At 44.1% G+C, this 18,406-nt stretch overlaps 2 long non-coding RNA genes across 2 annotated transcripts in view; one reads left to right on the top strand and one right to left on the bottom strand.

The window, feature by feature from the left end:
- The first annotated feature begins 3,211 nt into the window (after positions 1 to 3,211).
- On the top strand, positions 3,212 to 14,629 carry LOC118162508. The gene is made up of 2 exons (XR_004748490.1): positions 3,212 to 4,037; positions 5,126 to 14,629. It is a non-coding gene; the product is annotated as an uncharacterized LOC118162508 (long non-coding RNA).
- A 2,587-nt stretch (positions 14,630 to 17,216) lies between these two features.
- Positions 17,217 to 18,406, bottom strand: part of LOC118162507 — a 1,795-nt gene continuing 605 nt past the window's right edge. Inside the window, exon 2 of the long non-coding RNA XR_004748489.1 lies at positions 17,217 to 17,452. This is a non-coding gene — a long non-coding RNA (uncharacterized LOC118162507). The remainder of the gene's footprint in view (positions 17,453 to 18,406) is intronic.

Below are 18,406 nucleotides of genomic sequence, written 5' to 3' on the forward strand. Positions count from 1 at the left end.
GTTGCAGTTGTGCTAGGCTGTGCTAGGAGCCCACAAATAAATTTTAGGTGTCTGGAGAAATTTAAAATAATGCTGGTAACAGTGCTAAAAGGAGGCTGAAGGAGAGATATTGGGACCAGTTAAACCTTTCTTTTCCCCATTAATGCAAACACCATGCAGTGAAGTCAATAAGACAAGGAGGATTACAGGTTTTCTGCAATAACATTAACTTTTGCATGCATTGCACAACTCTAAATAACTTGAGTAAGTAACTATTAATGTTTGAGAGAGAAAAGGCTTACAAGATGGTTTTGACTCAGGTGGTAGACAGTTGCCTCCAGGTTCCTGGCAATATCTGAAGAGGTCAGAGAGCAGTTACAGAGGCACAGAATGGCTGAGGCTGGAAGGCACCTCTGGAGGTCATATCTGCCCTGATTCACCTGAGGCATTCCTTGCCTGGTGCTTTCCTTCTTCCCTTACATCCCACCTGCCTCCTTTTGAGTGGCTTCAGTGATGGTGACCAGAGGGAGCTGGGCCTGTTGCCTTTCTCCTCTACATACGAGATGCATCTGGTCAGCCTGATTTGATCTCCCTTGACACTCTTCATCAGAAAGCACGTCTCAGTCATAGCTAGCACCTTGACCTCTCTCCCCAGCACGTGGCCCATCGTGTCCCCTTCTTTCTCATTTAACTCCGTACTGCAAAGGAAAAGGCTGTTTTAGCGAAGCCTTGCGAGCTCAGTAACCATTTATATGTACTTGAACTTCTCAGTGTGCTTGGCCACTCTTGCTTCTTGCTGAAGGCAAGAGAATTAGAGGTGTATTTGGGGAGAAAACAAAGAGAAAATGGAGACTGGATATGAGTACATCACCAGTAGATTGAATGTGACAAGAGTGGAATTTTGGGAGCAAAGGGAGAAGAAATGCGACTAAAGAAGCAGATATTAATGAGATACTGGAATGGGAAATTGTGCTTATTAGTATTAAACCAGCATTGTCAGCCTGTCAGATCGAGCGGGGGTGATGCCTACTTTGTCAGCACGAGCTGAGCTGAGCTGAGCTCCTGGTGTGCCCAGATGAGCCATCAAAGCGGTGTCTTGCCAGTCAGAAACAGTAGCAGAGCACCGTGCAAGCTGCACACAGGCACCCCCCAGCACCTACAAAACAGGGTTAGCAGGAGCCTCCAAAGCACCAGTGGATGTCAGACCATGAGGCTTTATGAGATTTCAGCAAGGAAGGTAAATTAGGGATCGTGGGGCAGGGGAGAAATAAATCAGAAAAGTGTGTAAGAGGCATGTCTTGGGAATATGGGGAGGACAAAAGTGGTGAGAAAGTTCCAATGGAGCACTGTAGAAATGGAGGTCCTGTGGAGTACAAGTAGGAGGCATGCAGCCTGGGGTGGGATGAAATCTATTGAAAAGGGGAGAAGGGGATTAGAAGGGATGGAGAGGGATGGATAAAAAGGAAGACAGAAGCAGACATTGAAATGGAAGAGAACCACTGGAACAAATGAAAAAGGATATACTCTAGGTCTTGCTAACAAAATTATTAGTTTATCACTGGAAGCATCTTTCAACTAGAATTCAACTGTACTTAACGTTTGTTGTTTCTGAAGTATCTATGTAGGGCTAGACCTCTACTTTTCTTAAAACTGTGCCAGTAACAGTAGCAAAACCTCTTTTTCTAGCATTGCAATATTTGACTTGACATCCCATCTGCTGCACAAGACAGCAGAACCAAAAGGGAGTTGGATTAATGTAGATAAGTATTTTCTGCATGGGATAAACCCACATAATGCCGTTACATTATACCTTCTTATTCCTCCCTTGTGGATACACAACCACCTAAACATATGTGAAATAATGTGAAAATGTTGAGGCTAATCAGAAGGGCAGTGTCCTTGACCATTCACCTCTGGCAGAGCCATAAGGAATTCCTCAAATTCTGAACTGGAATTTAAACTGCATTTTCTCCCATTTATTTGTATTTTATGGTACTACAACACAAAAAAATAAAAGATCTCTCTTGGCCTTTCTTTGCCCTGCCCCCCCCCCCCCTTTTTTTCTTAATTTCCAGATGATATTGCCTATATTTCACAATTCTCTTAGCATGTGGTCAGATGAAGGTGCTCTTTCTTAATGACTAGTAGTTATTTTCTAATAACCTTAATATTTCCATATCTCAGATGGATGTTGCTAAGGGAATGACTGCATGAGTGCTTGCAGCTGTGTTCAAAACATAGTACAGCCAAGCACGGCTGTAAGTATGTGTTACACACCCAAAACTCAGTTCCAAACAGTGCTGGGGATGCATTTCAAGAGCTCATTTTAGTTTTTAGACCTCTCCATGAAAACCAGAATTCTTGTTTTTGCATGACTAATCGATGTTAAGACCCAGATGCAAGGTGCCTTTCCTCCCACTGAAACTGTGGGTGGAGATCTGGGTTCACAACCTTATTAACTGTTCTCTGTTCTTGGCCAAAGCAGAATGGATTGGGATTGTGATCCTGGACCTGCTAAATAACTGTTTAGTAAGGTTCTGGTTTTGTCATTGTAGACACTAATTTCAGATCTGGGGTTCTGACGGGTGTGGAGCTCTTTCTAAGGCTATCTGTGATTATATGAGCTCGTGACTGTAGTCCTGAAGAGAGTGTAATTTCATCCTCACATTTCAAAAGGTTAATCTCTTCTCATTAGCAGTAAGAGGTCACATCACATGGTTAAAAAGTAAATAAATAACATACATCTGAATTTCCTACTTGTGAGCAGTGGAAAAATGGAGTGAGAAGGAGTCATAGTGCCATACACTTAACTCATCTAAATCTGAGTGCTTAAATTATGTTCCTACACCAAGTCCTTCTCAAGGGACAGATCTCATCTCTTTCACTGTTAGGAAAGTCAAGAGAGATTGTGCTCATAATTTATATATCCAAATATTCAATTATATTTGATTATATATCAAATAACTTCAAAGGGGCTGCGTGTACCTCTTCTTCTTCCCAGTCTTCAACTTCTTAAGCTGCTAACTTACTGATTCAGCTGACCTTTCAGAAGTACACCAGAATGTCTTCTCTTGGGCTCTCGATAAAACATGACCAACAAAGAAACTTCAAGAAACACAGAAAGGTGATTTTTTTTTCAGAAAAAAAATCCAGAGCTGAAGACAAGGAGCCACAGGTATGCCAACAGCCACAACAGGAGCTGCTGTGGTGGGAGGTTTCCCTCATATTTCCATGAGGGAAAGGCACAATTCTGGCAGAGCCAGGCAAGAGGTGCCACAGAAAGGGCTGCCGAGCCCATGGCCCATCCAAGCAGGTGCCCAGTGTTCCCTGTGGGGCTGTGAGGGACCCTGTGCTGCTGCAGCTTCACTGCTGCTGGCTTCAGCAGCCCCAAGGCTGCAGAAACCTTTAATATGTCCCTAGCTAGATGAAAGCCGCTGCAAGTATACCTAGCCACGCTTGTAATGGCAGCTTGGATTACAGTACAGGTGTCTTGTAAAATAGAAGATCTCGATGACTGAGGTTGGGATGTGGTTATAAGAATTACAGGCTTTCCCAAAAGCACCAAGGAAAACAAAAACAAACCGAATGAGAAACCCATTGATTCTTCTGTTCTAATCCTGGTGACCAGCTGAGTCAAAATACGTGCCAGGAGCCAGCCCACAGTAAAGGAAACCCCATGCGGTGGAAGCTTGTGTTTGGTGAGTCCACAGGAGGCATCGGAAACCTTCGCAGATGAGAAAGGAGGTAAGGAATGTGGCACTGGCCTCGTTGCCTCTCCTTTGGCAAATGACTAGCTCTCAGAAAGCATAATTAAGGTTCTGTCTTCAAAATGAGATTTCCATTTGCTCCCTGAGTTTTAAAAATAGCGAAATGATTTCAGCAATTGATTACGCTCTCAGCTAAATTAAAGCATGGGGGAATTAGAAGTTGCCTGTGTTGGTTTCACTTAGTAATGGACTGTCCTTTTCTTCTCGCCCTTGCAGCAGGACACTGCCCTCCCAGCCAGCTGCAGCATGCCAGAGAGGCCAGCCACCCACCAGTGGTGCATGGTGCTCAGAGTAAGTGTTCTGATGCTTTTTGATTCACGTAATATTTGGGGCCCTTAGACCAGTTTTACCCAGGGGCCTGCACCTCCAGACCTTTCTTGCCTATGTGGTCTTGTGAAATGGAAACCATTTTGCCTTTATGGACATTTTCCACAGCACTTTAACTTGGCTGGCTCCAGTGGAAATCCTCTAGAGTTGCACTGCTGTGAACTGAACCGGGCTCAGGGGATCCATGCGTGTGGGTTATGCATTGCTTCAATGTATGTGGGCAGTGTTGTCCTGTGACTCAGAAATATCTCTGTCATGGGGAAAAAAATAATATAACAAATAATAATTCACACACATCACCTCATTAATGTTGCCCAACATTTGTCTTAAAACAATTGATGGGAGAAATTGATATTGGATGTACTGGATATTGACATTAAAAGGTTTATCAGTTGTATCCAGTGAAGGCCATGAATGACAAACACACGTTTTATCGCTGTATACTAATTGGGCATCCATGTGATTAAATGCTCCCTAACTCAAAAGCATATCACCTGCTCTTGATACGACAGCAATAATAACATATCTGTGTACTGTGATTCTGGCACAGGTTCAGCCTTTCCACAGAACTTGAATCGTGACCATATATCCCAGTTAGCTTAGGCTTCGGGCTCTAACAGCTCACTGTGAGTAATGAGGAGAAAGCAATTTGATTAGCTGGTGGAGCTGACTACAAGGCACCTTTGTTACAAAGGAGGTAAAAAAAGGAATAAAGCTACACAAAAAGGATTAAAGGTATAATAGCAATAATAGTATCAGACTGCGTAACAAAGAAAAATGTTTGCCTTCAGCTGAAACTAATATTTAATAGATGGCACGGTGATGTCCACGGCTTTGTGTTCTTCTGTTTTAATGATCTTTACCACAGCTGGAGGTCCTTTGTCTTGTCCCCTTCTCCTGACATCAGCTGGAAGAGAGGGAGATTAAAACAAGGGTAATTTCCCCATGGTCACTGCTTGGCACTGTTTCTGCTTTGCTCAGCAGTGAAGTGAGGTTTAAAGGATGAAGTGCTGTCACTCAGACTGATTTTTCCCTCCACCCTTTCTTACCAGGGTTAACCACTCGGCCGGTCACCAAGGAGACGCGTGGCTCCCTTGCCCATCTTATTGCCACCCTACAGCCTCATATTGAGAACGTCACCATAATCACATTAAGGGGTTGGATTTGCCATTGAAGCTTGAATTCCCATGACAGGAGGGGAGTGGACTAATGCAATTAAACAAATTAGCGTTTTGAGCCATTGCATGATGTTTATCTAATGCCATCAGAAAAAACGAGGTAGTTGTCTTTCTCTGATGGAAATGTTAACTAAAATAATGTAAAATGCCCCAATCACTTTCCCTTATGTTACGTTCAGAGAAATACTGTAGCTCTCTCAGCTGCAAAGGCCTTTGCATATGTAAAGATAATTATCCACTTGACTGAAATCCTGAATTGTCTCCCCCTCTTTTTCACAAGCCTCCCATCACAGTGGTTCTGGTTATTATTTTTAGCTGTGTAACATTTGTGGTGGTAAAGGTAACATAGATAAAAAAAGAACTTTGGAGACTTTAAATAGTATCTAAATTATACTGGTTCTGTATCCCGGTGTGGCTTTGTGCCTCTCTTACGGTACATCGCAGTGGGCACTGGATCAGAACAAAGCTCCCGTTGGTTTTAAAACTATTTTAGTGTGAAGTGTTTTTCAAGTGCTATGAATTACTATTTTAAAATACGCCAGCTTTTCTGGAGATAAGGCAGGCATATTTAGTAATTCTGTAGAAATGTGGATTATTAAATGCCTGAGGCAGAGCTTTTCTGCCCTTTGTCGTGGGGTTTCAAGGCTAATCCAGTTCCCTCCTCCCTCCCTCTCCCTGCCAAGTAAACAAAGCAGCAAAGTGAACCATAGCAAGAATCAGGAGCCATAAATCTTTAATATCCTGGCATGTGAGTTTCAAAGGCAACGTATTTCTCCGGGAGCTTGGGGGAGGGATGGGGGCAGCCCTACCCTCCTGCAAATGCTGCTGCCATTCCTGTCGTCGTGTCTCTTCCTGGGAAGGTGGACTGCTGAGTGACAGGGAGAGGACCCAGGAGCCTCTTATGCATATCGATTACCAAGGAGCACAGGAGGCTACACCGCTGGCTGCTTGCTGTCCTCAGCTCCCAGTAAGAAAGGCAGCGATACCGAGTGCATTTCAGTAGATGTTATTGTGCTGTCACTCCTGTTCTCTCAAATAAATCCCAGTCTGCCACTGGGCGCTACGGACAGAAGGACTGTGAACATGGTTTATTACTAAATAAGGGCATTGGTTATAAGCTCCGCTTCATATAAAATATGGTCTATCTATCCTAAGCTGCTTACAAAATAGACATATATTATGTAGACAGCATACGTAGTCCCAAAGGATAATGTAATGGTAGTGGTCTTGCCTGAAAACATAAGTAACCTCATGACTGAGTCTGTACTGAGAATATCTGTCACAAAGTTAAAGGTAGAATACAGTACAGATATAATGCTGTGGTTATTTGAGAAGCATCATGGAGGTAAGTATTTCAGTGGTCACAAACTCCCAAATGTTAGAGCTGAAGGACAGAAGAGAAATGTACGTGCTAAAACAGAAAGGACATGGCTGAGCCTTACAAACAAAGTGAGCTCACCACTGTGATGACAATTACCATACAGTTGGGATTAAAGTATTTTAATATTTATGGTATCAGATTAGATAAAAAAAGGGGGGGGGAGGTTAATGTTTTAAAATATCTTTTCTCCTCCCAGTACCATTATAAGATAGAAATAATGAATGAATGATTTCCCATGTAAGTACTTATATAACATCAATATAAAGTAATCGTGTTTTGCCTATTTTTTTTTTCCTTTTATCATGTTTGGATTTAAATGTAGCCTTAATCCTGCATATCCTGCTTTGAAAAGCTTAGATCTGTAATGTGTTGTATAGTAGTCTTTAAAAGGTTTTGCTGTGCAGTGTGTGGTAGTCTTGAATTAACAGTATAGATTTCAGTTCTTCAGACTTGACAGTTTTGCTTGGATAATACTAATTTCACACAATGTAGAAACTGTGAATATTAACTAAGATTGAAAAAAAATAATAATACCTTTATTTAATATCACTTATTAGATGAAATGTGAAGTAGTAATGCAGCTTTATGGGTAAATTCACAAAGACACCAAAGATTATAAAATAAAGCACACCATCCCGTAATGCCATTCATCCTATGAATTTTTCCTGTATTCAAAAGAACATTTACCAAGCAGTCAAGACACGGTCTGTGAACGTGAGCTCTACCTTAAGAGCTGATCTCTGAGACTGCAGGACTGTTGCAGTGGGATCAATGTGACATGAAGTGAGAGCAGCAGAACTCGAGTCCAAGCCTTCACAGCTGTGGCTGTGGTTTCTCCAGGAGCATGGGTCTCCGAAGGGAACCCTGGGCTCATCACATGGAGCAGAACTGTCAGATGTGGAGGGGCAAGTAGCTGACTTTGATCTCACAGTGAACATGGAAGAGTTGCCTGCATGCTTGTGCTGAACCTGCCCATGGTCTCTACAATCACAGCGATTAGCCGGAAGAGCCACTGATGTCTTAGCAGAACCGTAACACGATTTCTCTCACTATATCCCATGCACGTGGTAAAATGAATACTACCTACATGGAAAGGGAATGTGTTACTCCATTGTTGCACATAATCTGAGGGAATGAAAAAAAGAGGTCTCAAAAGGTGGTTTACACAGCCCACCTCGACTACAGGTCAGGTGTAAAATGTACACCAAAATTCAGCTTTGCAGCTTCATCTCTGCCTCGATATGGTTTCAAACCCTGTGTGCTTACAGCATCTTTCCTAAATCTAATCACATTTTGTATGTTGAAAGCAGAAAACATGGGTAAACCCATGAAGATGGGAGGGTAAGACCTTAAAAATGATGCTTCTGGCAAGAAGTATTTGAAGAGAGCAGTGACCTGGCTCAGAGGGCAAAGGTGGTTTTGATACTCTGGATGAGCAGGAGTTAGATGTGAAGGGAGAGCAGGAGATAAAGAAAGGCACAGGCATATGTAAGGGAAACAGTAGTAAAAGAAGAGAAACTTTATGCCTAAAGCAAGTCTGCCTTTTTTTGCTCTGGGATATGGATTTCTGTCATGCAGTCGGATAAGCACAATAGGTGTTTGCCCACACTGCAGGATTCAGTTATACCTTTTTGATCTTTTCTGGAGATTGTTAAAACTGTGCTTGAATTGAGACGATGAACACTTTTCTTGAATGGAGAAAGTATGGTGTACAGAATCTATAATTAAAGCAACTAAAGAGACTTTAAAGTTACAAATGATGATAAGCTTAAAAATAATTAGTGACAAGTGCCAATTTAATAGATGTTTAAGATCTTCCTTGTGCTTCAAAGAACAGAAGTGTTATAAAAATTGATGTACATCTCCAGAGTGTGCCACTGCAGATTCTCAGAAAAGTCCAAAAGAAGTGAGGACACAACGTGTTGTGTGGCATGCAGAAGCACTGCAAGATCCCAGTACGTTGCTGTTGAGAGGGAGCAGAAAGAATGAGTCAGGTGCGTATTGTTCTCCACTCTGGAGATGGCTGTCATACAGCAGTGCTTCACATTATTGTTCCCTGCGTATTACTGAAGGGAAGTGGCCCCAGTTTTAATATCAACACTTGGTCTGAATAATCCCACACACTTGTTTTATTGGGAGAAGCAACATTGATTCATGTAGAAAAGGCAGAAGTGACTAACAATGAAACAGAATAGGGTTGGGGAAGGAAAAAAAAAAAAAAAAAAAGATAAAAATAATGGACAATAAGGGATCCTTTTACAGGGAAGGCTATTTATGATGCAAATGATACAAAATCCGTGCATCTGTGACAGTGAATTAAAAACGAGAGGTGGCACAAGTATAAACTTGCTGTTGTTAAAATGAAGCTGCGCTGCAGTGCTGCTCATTTACTGCCACATTAGGCTGGCAGTCCTCCAAACGCTGCTTACCCCTACGGGGGGCTGGCTTCTTCACCACTTAACACAGAAAGCAGAGGGACATCCTGGGATCTGCGGGGTGGGTTTGTCAGAGGGAAGCACTGTCCTGAGACAGGCAGCAGCTATTGCACATGGCCATGGTGTCTCTCAGAGCCTCCTCCATCCCCTTCCTCATTCTTCCCCTCCTTCTCCTGGTTCCCTTTTGTCCACTGGGAAAGGACGTGCGAAGTACAGGTAGAGAGAGAGGCACAAGTCATTGGCAGGCTGCACTGGGATAATTTTCCAAATATACTGTAATAGAAAGTATGTCCTAGACCTGGTGTGTTTTTTTATTAACTGTTGGAAGACAATTTGATTTGTAAACCCGCTTCTCTTTTTCTCATCCAGATTCTTTCCTTTTTCACCAGAATTTTGCACTTTGCAATGTGATGCTAGATTTACAGAAATCTAGTTTCATAGAGTTTCATAGAATATCCCGAGCTGGAAGGGACCCACAGGGATCATCGAGTCCAACTCCTGGCACCACACAGGTCTATCCAAAAATTCAGACCATATGACTAAGTGCACAGTCCAAACACTTCTTAAATTCTGACAGGCAGTTTATAATCCAATACTAGTTATCCATAATGTGTGCCAAAGCAGGGTTAAAACAGATCGTTTTCAAATGAAAAAGGTTGAACCATTTCTTCTTCCCTAACTATTCTCAGCACACACTGTTAAGGTGCCCATTAGCCCTAATGGCTGGGGTTTTAAATGCTGTTGACCAGCATAATTTTCTTTCTTTTATAACCCATAGAACAGTTCATTTTTAAAAGCAAACTAAAGTTATGTTCTTAACTGTGGAAATCTTTCTTTGCTGTCCTGATAAAATGACAAAACTGGAGAAGTTCCAGTGACAATAGACCAACCATTTGGGGTCCTGCGAACTCTCTGGGCTTCTCTGAGGTCTTTCTCTGAATTTCCTTTAAAAACACCATTTTTACTAGGATTGATTCCCCTCCATTCAGTATTTACTCATGTAATTGTCTAAACCTTAATTTGTATTTTTAGCTAAGTTCTTCTGAGTGCTTCTAAGCTCTGATGCCGAAAATTCTGTAATGAGACCCTTGTACAAAACATCAGAAGAAAATCTGATCCATATTCTGTGTCTTGTAATTACATCTTCTACTCTACCATACATTTCTCTTCTACTTTCCTTAATTTTAAACTTCTTTAGCTAATTTTTAAACTTAAGTGAAGGGTGCTCTGGGGCTATGAGCACAGAAATCAGTTTGCATTGCTGTTTCTAGATGCCACCAACCTGGAACTAGGAGTCAGGGCATGTGTTTTGAGGTGAAATGGCCACAACTAGCTATAAGCAATTTGTGAATTGAGAATTATTCGTAACGATTATGTTAGGAATGACTGAAAGAAGTAATGAATTTTGCAAAACCATAAATAGATCTTGAGCAATTTCCAAACATAAACAGAAGCTAAATACACTGAATACATTTTAGAAATAATTATTCACTCAGCTCTAGTCCACAGTCTTGCATGGGTATAAATTTAATTTACCACAAAATTGCCTATTACCTAATTTCATTAAGGTCTTCGTACAGCCCGTCACAGTCCTGAACTATCAGCATAACATTTTGCTATCAGCAAATGTGGTGAATGTGGACATCCACTTCCTGTTATAAATTGTTAATAAATAGATTGCAAATGCCAATTATATCGTGGTAGTCCTTGACAAATTCAACAATTAACTGCTTTCCATTTTGCCAGTTATTCCTACATACTTCCCACCTTGCAATGCGTTTCCAGCTCTTTACAAGATGAATCGTCAACAACCCCCGGAGACAGATTTTATCAAAACTCTTCATAAAATTCTCAGTACGTTGCAGCTGCTGTTTGCCATGCATTTCATAAACTCTTGGTATGTAGAAGAAGGTTGGCTATTATATGACGGCACTGTTATAAGAAAGATGGCAGCATGAACTTGTAGGTCCTCCCAGACCATGCTGCATATCCAAGAAACTGAGCTCTTGTTTTATTTTATCTCTAAGGCAAGAAGATCTTCACATGAATATTGGACCAGTTATACACAGGTAAGGCATTCAAATACATTTAGCATCTTAAGACCAGTGCCAGTGCACCAGCACCACTGTACCATTACCGCTTCAGAAAGAGAATATTAGAGCTTCATTTCCATTACCAGGCAAGAAATTGCATGAAAAGATATTCTTCCTTCAGAAGCTAGTGAACAGAGTCCAAACACTCTTACAAGACAAGACAATCTGAAAACTGCTCTTCCTCACTTGTTTTTCCTGCACTGGCATTTCAGCATTTTTCTGAGATGAACCGTACAAAATGAGATGTGGAAATTCAATTATTTATTAGATTTTATCTTATTCTTTACAAAACGCAGGCAGTTCCTTTTACTAACTAACATATGGAGCAGCTTCAAACCAGCCAAAAAAAGAAGAGCCCCAAAGTGTTGTGAAGCCATAACAGATGTGTCATTGTCTGATTTTCAAGTCTTTTTTTTTTATTTCTTTCTGAATTCAAATCATTCAGTGTTAAGGACATTTCTTCCTGGATATACTACAGATCTGGAGATATGTTACATTTATGTATTGTGTATATATATAACATGGATATTTATATGTTATTATTTGTTATTTGTTTTGTTTATGTTTATTGATCTGTGAAAGTATGTTTGCTGATCTGAAAATATTTTTAGTGGATATTAACTCCCTGTTTTAGTGAAAAACTTTATCGTTGGACCATTCATTACAGTTTAGGGAAAACTGACCACCGTTGGTTCTGCCACTGATCAGACAGAAGCTGTAATACACTATGAGACATGTTGACAAAGAAAGCAAAGCTTTTCTTCGACTTCCAACTCGGCAGTGCTAACAGTATTTATTTAAGTTCACAAATTAAAGTAAATGGCTGATTTGCTAAAAGAGCCTGGAATCCTGAACAGACAAGTGATACTACTTTTGGAGATTTCAGTATGCCTTTGTACTTCGATTGTGCTTCCATCTTGTCCTGCAATCGGTGGTCCATCTTCCAAGCATCCCTCTGGCATGTGGAAGTCCACCTTACTTGCTTAGACTTATCTCTGTGTCAAGATAATAATTCCTACGCATTGGCTTCTGCTTCTTCCAGGCCTTTGGGTTTTGATCCATAGGCAGTGTCAGGTGGGTGAGAGTCTGCATGTTCCTTCAAAACCATTGATTTCTCGGCCGGTTGTGGAGCCTGCTCAGATGAGTGCAAACTGCGGGTGGTAACTTTGTGCTTGCCTCAAAGGTGCTGTGTAATCCAGGGCTCGACTGTCCCATGGTGATGCCGTGACGTGCCCCAAGCTTGGATGAGAGAATCGACGAGGAAATTGCGTGTGAAAGCACTACCAGGGAAGCAGACTTCAGTAATCAGCTTTCCTGAACCCTGTCAGAACAACAGATGCACTGAGGACAAAGCCACTCCTAAACCACCACAGCCAGAGTGTTTGTGAGAAGCAATTGTTTTGGGTTTATAGAAACAGAAAAAACTAGGGAGCAGCTGTCTCAAAACCCAGACTTAAATCAAAGACAGCTACAGCTTTGAAGGAACTAACAGTAAAGCCTGATGTCCTAAAGGTTTAGGATCAGTTGAAGGTAGATTAATTGAAATCACTGAAAAGAGACCAATGCAGTGTGTCTGCCTGCAGCACCTCAGGAGGAACTGAAGTGGCAACAAAAAAAAAAAGAAATTTGGTATTAGTTTCTGCTGGGAACAGCTTCCCTAATCGGGGTCAGAAAAGAAGCAGTTGAAGAGGTGACAGAGGTAGGAGGAAGTAATGCAGTGGGAACGAAGCACTGTGGAAAAATACTGATGCTTTAATTGCTAAATTTGGCACAGATATATCTAGGAAGCTAATCCTATTGAGTGTTTGCTATATTTGGATATTGGTTAGTTATCAGGGGTGTGTGTGTGCAGAATATGGTATTTTCTGCAGCTTTCTTCAGCCAACTATACATTACAGATGGATAAATTATAATATTCTAAGGCTGATGTTTTGCTTATTGTAAGGTGACACATTCCTTGAAGAATATACAAATTAATAGCACTGCCAAGCAACAGTCAGCTTATTAGTCTGCTTTTGAAATATGTTTTATAACTCTGTGGAACATTTCTGGTGTTGAGGTAATGTCAGACTGTGACTTACAAACAGTACATCCAGTAACATGTATCAGCTGCAACAACCAGAAGCTGTGAAAAGCTGTCTTCAGTAAATGACAAGTGAATTTCCTTCTTTTCCCTTATTGAATATCTGATAAACTAACACTACCTTTCTGTGCAAAGTCCTTAGTGGCTATGAAGGAAGACACAAAATGTTTCTCTTCTGGTGACTCTGATCTGAGCCAGCCTTTGGTTCTCAGTGATTTTTTTACTTACTTGGTCTCTCCCTTTTGAATGCCAGCAAACATCCAGGGATTCAAAACAATCAAATATTTCATGGCTTTGGAAGTCTTGATTTAGTAGAGTAGAAAAGAAAAGAAAAAAAAAAAAAAAGGAAAAGCACACACACCAAAACCCCAAAACCCAGTAATTTTCAACTGAGCTGAACTGCACCTGTAGCATGTAAGGGTTAATCAGAAATAGCAGAAGCTGTGTTGTCTCTGCTTTAAAAGACAGACTTGATGAAATGCAGTAAATCATCCCTTGGAAGTTAAGAAGCTAGAAAATGAGTGGTACACGGTAGCGCTGTGCTACACACAATAGCAATACAAGATCCTAGGAGCTTGCGCCTGCAGTGGTGAGCGGGTGATAAATTCTGAAGTGTGCACGTGGGTGTTTATTGAGGTCGCAGGTGGTTTCTGAGAAGGAAAAGTACAAATTCATTAACATGGGAAAGTGCATGTTTGACTTGCTTAGTTCTGAACCCTGTACCACCCTGGTAGGATGGTATGTGCTGCTTGGTGCTTGAGATTCAGAGATGTCCTTTAGTATAATAGCATGATATATTAATTTTGGTGGTTTCTTTTGTTTGTTTGTTTGTTCCCCCACGTTGGACATTACAGTTGGCTGTACTATGCACACAGTCAGGCGGGAGGGCAGATTTCAGCCCTGGCAGTGGTGCCCAACCCAGAGCTGGCAGGACAGGGAGAGGGGGCAGCTCCGTGCTCGGGAAGGGCAGGAGGGCTTCATCCCTGGGGACCCAGCATGGGCACCCACAGGGGGAAAGCTCTGGTCATCCATGGACCTTCGTGGCCAAAATTAGGGTGGCCCACTGGGCTAGGTACCTGTGGGGATGGGTGATGGGTTTTGGGGGAATCACAGTATTGGATGAATGTGCTTAAATTCTGCCTCAGCCCTTCTGGTACTGAGCTCCTTTACAGGAGCTAGTTCATGCAACTGTTCATGTTCTCTGATTGAATTCTGGCAATTGGTAATATTGTAAAATAAAGAACTAAGACTTGTAATAGCAGGGTTTTGTACAAATAAGGAACTAGCAGTCACAATCTAGATATGACTCCAGGGACCAGGAATAAAGCTTTAAAAAAGGTCTTTGGAGCTTTGGATCCCCCAAGGAGAGAGAGCAGAGGAACAGATGGAAAAAATAATAATAATGGGAAAAAAAAAAAAAAAAAAGATTTGTGAACTTTCAATGTCATACATTTTCCTGTTGAAGCTATTCATGGATTTTGTTGTCAATGTGTTATTGTAGCACCTGCTGGCCCTGGTGAGGATTCCTCTGGGATGGTATAATCACAGAGCACAATGTGGCCACAAAGAAATTACAGCTCATGATCTGCAACATATAAAGGGGGAATAATGACAGACTCAAGCAGGTATATGCAGTTTTATCCACAGGTACAGTCTGGATGGATGCATTTGTGTCTTCATTTAGCATTTGCATTAGTTCTGTACACACGAGTGCTCCCTTGTAGCTCCAAGTCTGGCCATTACAAGTCGGCTACTCTTAGGGTATCATTCAAGTGGATCTGAAATAGGGATTTGAAATAGGAGAAAATAACAGCTTAAGCTTAGGCTACTGTAAGCTGGGCCGGCTGAGGGACAAATTTACATTTAGATTGAGTCTCTTCACATCTTCTCCAAGTAATTGTAAACTCTCTTCTGCCTCAGCCCTAGAAAGGAATTTAGGGAGCCCTGCACTGCCAAGCTGTGCCTTACACTTTGTAAAACATGTGATAGCTAATCTAAGGAGTCAGGCTTAGCATCTACTTTTCTTAATTATTTGTGCAAATACTACTCGGTTATCAAATGTCTGCATAAATTGGACAAAGGATATCAGCGCTGCCAAAATAAATTTGTTGTAGAAGTGTTATGTCTGATTATTTGTATTATTCAACCAACACCCAGCCGTCCTATTATGTTAAGAGTCACACAGGCATATAAGAAACTGTTCCCCCACCAGGGAGTGTATGACTAATTTACGATAAGAGACAACAATTGGACATTACAAGCAAATAAAAAGAATGGGAGAGGAGAATTAGGTTACGCGTGGTAGTCGGTGCCTGCACGTTCCTATGAGAACCATCAGTGAGATTTAAGTAAAGGGAAAAAATGGTTTGATATAAATAAATATGAAATATGATAGCAGCAGCCCTTACTGGGCATTTGCCTAGCCCAACGGAGATTTCTGTGGTATGTCCTTAGCTGTCATATTAGGGTCCTGTTCTCACCCCCACCATGCCCATTTACGCCACTCTTCCAGGGACCTCCAAATGGCGTTGGACATGGACAGCAGAGGACGGAGGAACCCAGCCAAGCTGCCGCAGCTGGGCTCAGACCACAGAAAGCTGCCATCTGCACCCAGCCAGGCACGTGCCCGGCAGGGGTTCCTCACGGCTTTGTTACTGAGCACTTCATGCTGCCAGAAAAACCTAAAGGGATCTTGGCGTGACCGAGCATTCGTCTCAGCCGAATGTGTGCCACTGTATGTTTTCAGTCCCAGGCTATTTTGTGCGAGTATCAATGTAAATGAGGCACTTTTATTAAGACGCCTCGTTGGACTGGTGCTGCCTCTGAGTGCAGGGGGTAACCAGCCTTGCTGTATGCTTCAAGGAGATGAAGGTGCACACAATACAAGGGTAGGTGTTTATGGAGGTATCTGCTCTCCAGTCCCCCTCCTGATCCAAGGCCACCCTGCCCCGCTGTGAGCCGGTAATTGTTCTGAACCAGGCTTCTCTGTTTACTGGGAAGCCGGGATGCGTTCAGCTCCTCCTCCTCCTCACCTTTGGGAGCTCATGGCTGATGATGTACGGACATACAAGACCCTTCAAAAATAAAGCATTTAGTAGTTGAAACAAAGCATTTGGTGGGGAAAAAAATCATAACCAAATAAATAACCTATATTCAGGTATTTGTGATGTAAAATTTGCAAGGTAGCCAAAGCAAACCAGATTCTGTCAGGCACTGAAGTGTCTTGGATTAACTCTCCCAGCTAATTCCCAGCCTTTTGTGACTGCGCTCCTTTCTCCACCTCCCTAATTCTCTTCCCCTCCAGTGCAAAGAAGCCTGGCACTGTCTCTCAGCTATTGTTTGCAGGAAAGTGGCTTATCTTGAGCCATACTTTTTCCCTTCATTTTCCTTTTGCTTTCAAGTGTTATGTTCGTGGGGCAACCGAGTCAAACCAGAGTACTCATAAATCAGTCCCGAGCAATTCCCCTTTCATCGCGGGACTAAAACACGTTGCAAAGCTAAGAGGAGAAGCTGGAATTATGGCATATTCTTCAAAGTTGTAACAGGGACCAAGGGAGAGAGGCAACATCCTTTCCTGATTCCTATCATCCATAATACTTAATATTCTCGTAATAATATTTCTTAGGATAAAACACAGCATCTCTCACTCCAGGATTTTAGAAAAGGAGGCTTGTTTACATCACCCAGTGGCTTCTGGATGGTAAAACAAACTGAAATAACCCCACCGCCGCCCCCGGCACGCCACTGGTGCCCCGCGGCGGGGCTCTGCCCTCCTGCCCCCGCAGCCCCCGCTCTGTCTCAGTTTTTTTCTCCCCCGCTGCAGCAGCTCTCGCCAAACGACGTCACTTGTTGCACAATTACGTTGTCGGTGGCGTCACCATCTGCCCGTGACACACCGGGGAGCCGAGCGGAGGAGCCCGGAGCATCCCCACGGCCGCCGCGCCGCTTTCCCACGCTCCAGCTCCTCTCCCCCTTTTTTTAGGGGCTCTCCGGGCGCTTTGCAAATAAACGCAAGGGCTCCGATCCCACGGCCCCCGAGGACCCCGAGAGGACGGCCCCGTGTTTTTCGTAGCCACAGCTCGCAGGGTGCCCGGGATGCTCGGCACTGCCTCTGGGCGAGCCGGTGCCTGCCGCCAGCGAAGAGGTGATGCGGCGGCTGCTGTTGTGCTGCTGCAAAGCGCCGGAGAAAGGGTTTTCGCCAAGCCTCAGCTGGAAATAAAAAATAGTAAAAAAAATAAAATAACGTGCAATGACGATGGGTGGGAAATAGAAACGCCCCCCCCACCCCCACCCCGAAATCAGGGTTTCTGGCAGCAAGCGGCTGCCGGCGGCGCCCCTGTGATGAAGGCTGCGGGGAGCTGGAGGGGAGAAGGAGTTCGCAGGGAGCCTGGCGCCGTGACAGAGGGGGCGGATCCTGCGCACAGGCGGGGAGCGCCGCGCCCGAGCGGCCCCGGCAGCAGCGGGGCTATTTCAGGAGCCGGAGCCGGGGCCGGCACCGGGGCCGGGGGCAGAGATGGGGGCAGCGGCGCCGGTGGGCTGAGAAGGGGCGGCCGGGCAAGGGGGCTGCGGGTCGGGTGGAGGGGAGAGGGAGGCTTCTGGGGCTGCATCACAAGTTGAGCTGAGCCGGGCGGAGAGGGGAGCGGGAGGGGAAGGAGGAGAAGAGAGGAGAGGAGGAGGAGGAGGAGGAGGAGGAGGAGGAGGAAGAAGAGGTGGAGGAGGAGGAGACGGCTGGCTGCTGCCGCCGCTGAGGGATTTGGGCTCGTTTCGCCGAAGCAAATCAGTGCTCGGGAGAGAGCGGCGAGGAGGAGAAGGAGGGGGTGAGGGGGCAGGGAGAGGGGGCTCGGGCGAGAAAAGTGCGAGGGCTGTGTCTGGGCGAAGCAGAAGTGATGAGAAAGCCGGCGGGGAGGCTGCAGGAGGCTGCCGCTGCCGCCGCCGCCGAGCCCCGCCGCCGGCCGCCCCCCCGGCGCCCCCGGCCCTCGCCATGGAGGCGCTGAACGGCCCCGGCCCCGGCCCCGGCGACTCGCTGCGGCCGCCGCCCGGCCACCTCCACCCGCACGCCGACAAGAAGCGGCCGCACCGCGCCCCCTCGCCCGCCAGACCCTTCCTCAAGGACCTGCACGCCCGCTCCGCCGCCTCCGGCGCCGCCTCCAAGCCTCCCCCGGC

This window comes from Oxyura jamaicensis, chromosome 2 (genome assembly GCF_011077185.1).
Source record: "Oxyura jamaicensis isolate SHBP4307 breed ruddy duck chromosome 2, BPBGC_Ojam_1.0, whole genome shotgun sequence".
NCBI classification, from domain to species: domain Eukaryota; kingdom Metazoa; phylum Chordata; class Aves; order Anseriformes; family Anatidae; genus Oxyura; species Oxyura jamaicensis.